This window comes from Epinephelus moara, chromosome 21 (assembly GCF_006386435.1).
Source record: "Epinephelus moara isolate mb chromosome 21, YSFRI_EMoa_1.0, whole genome shotgun sequence".
Taxonomy (NCBI): Eukaryota; Metazoa; Chordata; class Actinopteri; order Perciformes; family Serranidae; genus Epinephelus; species Epinephelus moara.
The window spans coordinates 594,908-604,669 of record NC_065526.1 but is presented as its reverse complement, the minus strand read 5'-3'; positions in this window follow the sequence as shown (position 1 = coordinate 604,669).

Here is a 9,762-nt window from a genome sequence, read left to right as displayed (position 1 = left end):
GGGGGCAAACACTTTTTCACACAGGGCCATGTAGCTTTGGATTTTTTTCTTCCTCATTAATAAAACCCTTCATTTAAAAACTGCATTTTGTGTTTACTTGTGTTATCTTTGACTAATGTTTAAATTTGTTTGATGATCTGAAACATTTAAGTGTGGAAAACATGCAAAAAAGTAAGAAATCAGGAAGGGGGCAAACACTTTTTCACACCACTGTATATGTTCGATACAGGTCGAGCTAGTGATACCATCATACTTATGACATATCCTTGTAGGTTTATTTATCGATGCCAATGCCCCGCCCCCTTAACATGCTACGGTGCTCTGCCCCCTTTACACGCCATGATGATATGATTTAAAAAGACAAAGGAGAAACTTCCTGATTTTCAGGAGGAAGTTTTCAGGTCATTTAGTTTTGACTGGACGCAGAGAAAACGTCATGTTGGGGCGGGGCTGGACTTTAAACAGTGATGACATCATCATTTCTTTCTGTCCAATAACGGCTCCTCTAACTGTTTTATGTAAAGGACTGTGACTGTGTGTCCTTCCTTCCTTCCTTCCTTCCTTCCTTCCTTCCTTCCTTCCTTCCTTCCTTCCTTTTCACCTTCTGTCCTCCCTTCTTTTGTATCCTGTTTCCTTTCTCATCCCCTTTCCTTCCTTCCTTCCGTATCTCAGTGTTTCCTTCCTCACACCTGTCGGTCAGTTTATCCATCGCTGCGGACTCTTCCTCACTGAACGTGACTTCCTGTCTCACATCATACATCCTGTTTGTGGACTGTGTCTGTGTTAATGCTGCTGTCAATAAAGTTTGAGTGTGTTGAATGTAACATGTTAATCCTCCAGATTAGCTGTGTCTTCAGTCTGTTAGCAGTTAGCAGATTAGCTGTGTGCTGTTAATCCGTCTGCAGCGTGTCTGTCAGTCAACATGTCGTCGGTCAGAAGGAACCCAGTCTTGCTCTTCTCAGGTACGTCCTGAACCAAACCTCACTCATATTTCCAATGATTGTAAACCAGGTACAGACTGATGCCTGAACAGCTCCAAGGCTCCGGGATCTGCTCATCATTAGCAGAGTCACTCAGATTAAACATCTCAATCTGAAGGATGAATTCATCTGATGAGTCACCTCAAACCTGAAAACATCCACAGTGTTCGTCTCTCAGAATCAGCAGTTTTTTTATGGGACTTTTGGATGAACAGCTTTAATGTGACAGTACACAGAGCTATTTCCAGTTTCTCACCTGATCAATAAACCAATCACAGCTCTGATTTCATCATTCAGTGAAAATGATCAGCCTGACACCTCTGTTGTTTGTGTATTTGTATGTTTTTCAGTGCTGCTGGTTGTTGTCTCGGTGTCGGCCTTCGTGGAGGAGCTCGATGACTCGTGAGTGTCTTTAAATGATTGATTGAAGCTGTAGGGGAGACCGGGTCCAGTTGGTCGTAGTTTAGCTGCCGTTACTAAAGATGAAGGAACCGACAGAAACAAGTTCAACATTGAACTCTGAAGAACTGGAAAACATCAACATTTAAACACAGATCTGTAATAAACATAAGCATAGAATGATGAATGTTAATTTATTCTAAATGTAAGAATGTAATTTGAACATAAATGTATTAGAACATGTTATGACGGTAACAGTATTACAAAGGTGAATGTATCAAACATAAACATGTTATAACATTATAAAACACTCCAGCTTATGAAAAGCAGAAATGTTATTAATATGTTGACATTTATAATAAGTTTACATTTAAAGTACATTTGTTTATAATATGTTAATCTTTAGAGTATAACATGTTTACGTTTATAGTAGGTTTATGTTTATTATAATAGTCAGGGTCACTATGTCCTGATTTCAACCTTTGTTCAAAATCTTCTGGGAGTTTATAAACTATACATTTTTGGAAATTTCAGAGTCTGACAAACCCCAAAACCAAGGTTTCCATTTTTTTCAAGGTGTCTGTGGCGGCCATCTTGGACTTTCAAAATGGTGACCAGCCATAACCTGTTTTTAGCTGGGTCCATATTGATAAACAAATTGGTTCTGAGTTTATAAGTTAATTATATATTTTTCAAGCCAAAGAAACAAATGGGACCAGTTCCAATACATTAAGAATTGAATCTGATGCTGCGTCTGCCTCTAATTTGTTTTTTATCAAGAAAATAATTGCTGTGTCTCTTGTTGTTGCTGGGAACATAAATTAGGCGTAACACGGAGGCACCAGTTATGTAGGGATCAACATTTCTAGGCATCACCAAGTGGACACCATTAATGTTGTAAATTAGCTATAGGAAATAATTATTATTAATAATTAATAATTATGTTAAATAATGTGACTTAATTAACATTAAATCACCTCGTGGGGCACCATTCCCGTAAAGGAAAAATGATAGCCAGTTAAAGATATCAGTCTCATAAAATAGGCTAAACTATTAATATAGAGTTTGATTAATAATTAAATAATAACCATAACCAAAAGTAACAGTAAAGCCTGAAGGAGTTCTTGACGCAGCAGAGGTTGACTATTCATTCACTCTTGTGCAACATTAAACAGACAGCAGGTATGATTCCAAAGAATTATATTTATTCACAAACTAGCAAAGAGATCTGATCTGAGAACTGATCAAAGAGCCATTTTGGCCTACAAAACTAGAGAGAGAGAGAACTACAAGATGGCCGAATCAAAGCTGGTTTCAGTTTCGGGGGAGGTGTCTGTCTGACCATGTGGTCAGGACAAAGACAAAGGGAAAGAAGCGGGAACTTTGAGATGCCTGTTCGGGTGTAGCTCTGTTGAAAGCCTGTTTGTTAATGAGTCTGTGTCAATGTGACGTGTGTTGCAAACGGTCTGAATTAGTGCAGAGATTGTTTAGTTGTGTGCAAGAATCTGTTTGTGAACAGTATTAGCAAACTAAACACTTAGCTTTGGCGAAGCCAACTAATCAATGACCTAACTGCAAACAATCACAACAATAACTCAGTAAACAGCATCAAATCACATACAACAAGTCAAACAGTCTTACTTAGCCTGTAAAGCTGTGATAAGCTATGCCCAGTTGTTACGTTACCGATCCTTGAGTGGATAAAAGAAGGAGTCACTTGGTGGTGTACTGCTTTGTTAGCCGGCAGAGAAAGGCTGGAAAGAGCTGTGGTTCCAGCTGCAGTCTTTGTCGTTTCTATGTTCCAAAGGTGGAACTCTGAGGAAGCCAGTCGCTCAGGGCTTTGCAGAGTTAGACGCTGGGTGCTAACTCACTTGGTTCCTTGTTGCTAGAAAGCTAGTTGCAAATCTTGTGCTTGCAAGTCTAACTTCTCTGGTTCAGGTTTGCCTCAGCCTTGAGCGTGGGCAAGTCGTGGTCCAGGAAAAGAGAGTCTGTGAGCAATGGCCCCACCTTTGATGTTTCAGGGCAAGGAGCAAGGTCCATTGGCTGGTCCAGGCCCAGCGGAGAAGAGAGGTGTGGGCTGCTCGGCAGCTCCCGAGTAAGAGAAAGATTGTCTGAAGGGAGCAGACCTTCTACAGATGCCTGTGACATCACAGAGTCACATGTCACTGTAAAAGTCCTGTCCAATCAAGTTTGGCGACTGTTCTCACTGAGGTGAGAAATGGTTCTCTTTGTCTGAAGAACAAAGAGCATGCAGAAAAGAGAAGCCTTCACATGTCCAGTTTAGATTTTAAGAAATGACAAATCATCTGTGGTCCTGTGAATCCCAACATTGTTGTATCTCTTATTACTACTCTTGGCAACTAGCTAGGTAGTGTTAGCAGCTGGCTTTAGTAAAACAACAGCAAAGATAAGGAGTGTTAACCACTGGATGACGTTCTTAGCTAATGTTAAACACAATAAGTTATTTAGCAGTCGTCAGTTGAGATCTTTATCTATTAATATGACAGAGCAGAGGACTAAATAAGGACTGGTGTGACAATATGAATATGAGGTGCTGTCCTGTTCCTGCTCGCCCTGCGTCACAAGGAGAACAAACACCTTGGATCACTGCCATACAGCATCCAGAGGTGGTTACAGAGCAGCGCTGACTGTGTGTGCGAGGAGTGACCGTACGGCTGTCTCATTGGGGTTGAGATCTGTCAGCATACTTCAACACATCCCCAGTGACATCAGAGATGGAGCCAATCAGGGGATAGGACACGTTCCTGGACATCTCCGTCCATGTCATCAATTAATTCATTGAGTCTCTGGTGGATTTCATTTGTGAAACAACAGAAGCACCTGCACCCAAAACTACAGTTAAATCACTCCACAACCAGAGACCATGGATGCACAGAACCATCACACACACTGCAGCCAGTTTGTAAACATGTCTGTTATAAAGCAGCAGCCTTCAGTGAAAGAAGAAATGATTAACTTCCAAAACACAGGTTAAAGCAGCTGATGGGATCACATTTCAATGGACTCATAGCTTGTACCATTTCATGTGATTAATAAATGATTGATTTAAATTAACTCTTTGGCGAGGTTAACTCTGGAATACAGGCAAGTCTGCCCTCAGTTGGTCACATCACCTCAACATGTGGTCGCACAAAGAGCAACAAAGATAGAAGCTTCAGCAAAAACAACGAGGAAGTTGACACCTTAATGGTCTGCCTCACTGTGTCTCCAACAAAACTAAAATCTGCAGATGTTCAACCTACTTTCTTCTCTCCTGATACAGATGTCCTGATTTTGGTAATAGCCAACTCTGACTTGTTGCCAAAGAACACTGCGATCTTGATGGCTTCAGGTACTCTACAGAGCCAACCTTTCTGGGATATTGTAGGTCCAGGAAAGCATTATGTGCACTGAGTGCATTCTCTGTTGCTGACAACACTGTACGGTCTGCAAGAGTCTGTTTAATCTCAGTTCACACTACACAACTTGTCTTGTAGTCATTGTGGTTTCACACTACATGACTGACCAGCAACACCGGGAGGAATCCCTGATGAGTAGGTTCACGTCTTGTGATGCACACGTCAGCTCGTGGTGCTTACAAATGTCACAGGTTATTAATAACTTACAGAAACATTACAGATTATTCAACATTGTGTGCGATAGTCCACCTTCTCTGTCCCTCTCTCCAAAGACACTCTATAACAAAAGACACCACATTACAAGCTCTGTCAATGGTATGAATTCGTACATACTTCCTGTCTTTTAAGTGGGTGTAGGCATCTCTCCACTGCATACCCCAAGCTCATTTTGAAGTGTAGTGAATGTCGTGTGGATGGATGAAAGCAGATTCAAAGCATTGCAACACAAAATGCTTGTTCTTAGATGTTCCTGTAGGTCAAAAGACTTCCGATGCACTGACCTTGGCCGCCTTTCCCAGATCGCTCTTAGCGCTAAGAAGATCTTTCACTAAGGAGTTGTAAGATCGAGCTGACACACTCTTAACAGTGGTACCGCAGCAGGCACATTAATATTACACTAAGCAAGGAGATGTTAAAACAGTGCGCACCGTATATATTTTGACCTATTTTATACTTCAGATTTATGTTATTTAGCATTAATTGGTGACAGAAAAGTACAAATTTCATTCTGCAGGGAAACGCGTGTCCTTACTGTGCATATGACAATAAACACTTTGAATCTTGAATCTATGTTTTATGAAGACCCTGTGTGCGCCCAAAGCTGTGGCACAAGTTACGCACCGAAATCTGGCGGAAGAAAAATAATAATAAGAAGAAAAATAAGTATGAGGAATAACAAGTGTGTTCCTGTATGTGCTGTGCACATCAGGCACACAAATAAAATGAGTCATCATGACGATCATTTATCATAATTTGTCTGCACATATCCCACATCTGACAGAAACACATCCACCCTCCAAACCTGCGACATTCAGACATCAGGCAGCTGACAGGTGTAACTGAGCTCAGCTGGACACTCATCAAGGGACGCTCCACCCGCTACTCTACATAAAGGCGTTGCCACATCACACATGTGAGATACCATGGCTGCTTTACAGCATATTCTCGCTGCTAACCAACAGCGTCGCCGTGTGCGTAGCCAAACCGTATATGTAAATGCATTTGTGCGTCAGCACTTCAGCCCACTGGACGTGCTGTCAGACCGGGATGTCCAAATGAAGTACCGAGATACAACGCCTCATCAACTAGTGTCTCCACACATCTGGAGGGCAACCCAGTGCAATTTGGCCCTCAGCCTGGAGGTGCAGTGCCCGGCTGCGCTGCGTTTTTACGCAGTGGGGAGCTTCCTGGAGGTGGTGGGAGACGGCACCGGCCTCAGCAAGGCGTCTGTGTTGTTTTGTTCAAATATAATACATTAATGAAGAAAGACAACACGCACTCTCAAAAAAGAAGAAAAAAGTCTGGAGGTGCTCGGCCACAGAACAGTATCAACAAGAAAAAGCCAGCAACACTCGGTGTCCTTCGTTACCAACTTTTAATACCTCACTGGTACAGGCGATCAAACACACAGACCTCATGATTCTCTTAGCAAGACTACTTCTTATTTAGTCATAGTCTTGTTTTCGTCAAGAAAATAGGTCATTAACAAATATTTATCGTCTTAGTTTTTCATTAGAATTATTAGAGCACACATACACACGAGCAGCAGGGAATTAGTGCGTTAGGTAGCAGCGCTGTGTGTGACTTATGGCTGATGAAGTGGTGGGTGATTGATTTTCCTGACATCAATTGATTTAGTTTTAGCACTGCAGTAGTGTCCAGCTCCTGTTAAGAGCTTCTTAAAGAGCGAGCGTAAGAAGGGCATTAAGAACTCATCTGGGAAACACTCGTATCTGAGCGATCCTTCTTACCAAAGACGTTCTTAACTGTGCGCTTAAGTCTTAAGATCGCTCTTAACTGGGAAACACGACCATTGTCTGTACATAGTCAGTCAGTTTACCTGGTAGGATATTTATGTCAGAAGTGCTCTCTGTCTCGTCACTCATGCATACTGTAGCCTACTCATCATGTTGCCTACTGACTACATGGCTACTGGCATTAGCTACTGATGCTCTTGAGGGCCATCTGCTGATAATGATGTGCTTAGCAGGAAAAAATAACCACACATCCCAGTAAATGATAACTAATTACTGAATAATACATGAGAGTAAAAAGTAATTGAAATATTTTTGGTGTTCATTAAAAAAAATTAAAAAAAAAAAAAAAGAGGGGAAAATGTTTTGTTTTTTTAAGCAAATTTTTACCTTGACTTTGACCTAAATGCATTTTCTTGAATTCCATTGATCTCAAGAGTATCACTAACTGAATGGGCACCCTAAACTTAGTTGAAAATGACACCTTAAATGTTTTTCTATTGTGTTTGGTTCCAAAGTTAAGCATATTTGAATATTATTGGCGGCCATCTTGAATTTGACCTCTCCCGGGCCTCAGAGGTCAAATCTGACTTACCGCCACATCTGAAAATAAACCTTATGGTATGTACTAACTATGGTAGAAATTTCATGCTTTTTTCAAAAAGTGCACAATTCCTCATAATTTGAGAGCTTATCCGCTGTACTGTAACAGCGCTGAGACAGAAAATCTGAAGGTTTATTGATCAGTTTTTAAATGTTAGAGTTCATGAAGCTTTAAATAAAAGTGACAGTGTTGACGTCACAGTAAAACTCCCATCTGATTGGACCTTTGAAGACAAATGAGACTTTGATCTGCTCAACAAAGAGCAGATAAAACACATCAAACACGTCATGATGTCATCAAAGTCTCAAACAGCTCCGCTCTCACAGTTTTGATATTTATTTATTCATTCAGTACAGATTAAGTTATTAAAAGACGCACAGTTCACAGTCACATGACAGTTTGTCACAGACATTAACATTTACTGTCAATATGTGTAGGAGCAATACATTTAAAGAATGAAAATACATTTAAAGAATGAAGTCGCAGGGGGTGGAGCCTATCACAGCTGACATTTGGCGAGAGGCGGAGTCACCCTGGACAGGTTGCCAGACTATCGCAGTGCTGACATGTAGAGACAGACAACCACCCTCTTGCTGTGAGGCGACAGTGCTAACTACCACACCACTGAGCTGCCCCGTTTAAAGAATAAAAAATATATTTAAAGAAGGAAAATACATTTAAAGAATAAAAGTACATTTAAAGAAAAATACATTTCCAGCAAAGAGCTTTTATTTTGAAGTGCTGTTTCCTGCTGCAGAGTGGCTGACAGACAGATACTTGACAGAGACAAACTGGCTGGACGATGTCTGAACACAGGTATGACACTGAATGTGTTGAACTTTGGGACGTGGAGCGACCGACTGAAGCGAAATCTGCACCGCTGATCTGTGATCTCTGGCGGCACGCCATGTGGAGCCTCGCAGGAAGTGCCGATCAGATTTTACTGTACACGTGTTGGACCTCAGTGAAACTGTGGACGCTCCTGTCCTCTCACAGCATCAGACCCGTCTGTCTGTCAGTGTTCAGTCAGTCCGTCATGTTGTCAGTGACAGTACAGTTGATCAGACGTTCGTCCTCGTCTCAGCATGAAGTGTCTCTTTCCAAACATCGCGTCACTTCCTGTCATCGACTGTCCTGAATGAGGACACTGTGGAGTGTTTGTGGCGCTCGGCGGGGGGACTGGGACACGTCTGACCTTGGTGCCGGTGTGAATGTGACGGACAGAGGGATCAGAGGGCTTCTCTGAAGAGCTGCTTCAGCTGAGTTTAATCAAAACTCTTCATCAGGACTGTGAGGGAGCTGCACAGCATCCCCCTCACTAAGGTGAAAAAGAACACGCACACACATATTGACTGTAAGGTTTGACAACACTGACTACAACAGGAAGTTTGTTTTTGTTGTGGTGCTTTTTTTTTTGAAACCCTTGCTAATTCCTTTCTCTTCGAGGTCTACGTCCAGGGCGTGTTTTCATGGAGTGCACACATGAGAGTGCAGCCACAGGAGTCCAGCAGCTGTCACTTACCTTGTTAGGCTGAGTTGAAGGATCAGGGAAGAGAGAGGGCATGTTTTGCTAAGTTTGGCTATGTTTAGTATTTCTTCACTTTATTAGGTGTTTTTGTTCGTCTGTATTAGCACTTCAGTCATTTGCATTGTGTATGTTAAGTGTAAATTATGTTAAATTGTAAATATATGTTTTAAATGTAATGTGGGAGTGTCACAGTGAGTTCACTAGTGTGGGAGGAGACTCAGGGTAGATAAGCCAGGTGAGCGATCAGTGTTGAGTATGAGAAGTGTCTCCTCTGCTCTGTACTGCAATCACTGGGCTCAGCTGCACCTGTGCTTCTCCTTTGTTACCCTGCAGCCTGCTCTGTCTTTGTCATGTGGGACTTTTTGTACTTGGTAAATGGACTTCAGTAAAAACCAGAGCTCTGGAAACAAAAATCCGTGGTTGTCTCATGCTCTTCATCCCTCCATCATGCTCTGCACCTTCATGTCATCAGGTTCATCCTGTTTGTAGAGGTTAACTACCATCCAAACCCTACAATGACACACAGCTGAGCTGTGTTGGCTAAATGTAACCACGTGTGTGTGTTGGCTAAACGTAACCACGTGTGTGTGTCGGCTAAACGTAACCACGTGTGTGTGTCGGCTAAACGTAACCACGTGTGTGTCGGCCAAATGTAACCACGTGTGTGTGTCGGCTAAACGTAACCACGTGTGTGTGTTGGCTAAACGTAACCACGTGTGTGTGTCGGCTAAACGTAACCACGTGTGTGTCGGCCAAATGTAACCACATGTGTGTGTCGGCTAAACGTAACCATGTGTGTGTGTGTTGGCTAAACGTAACCACGTGTGTGTATATTGGCTAAACGTAACCACGTGTGTGT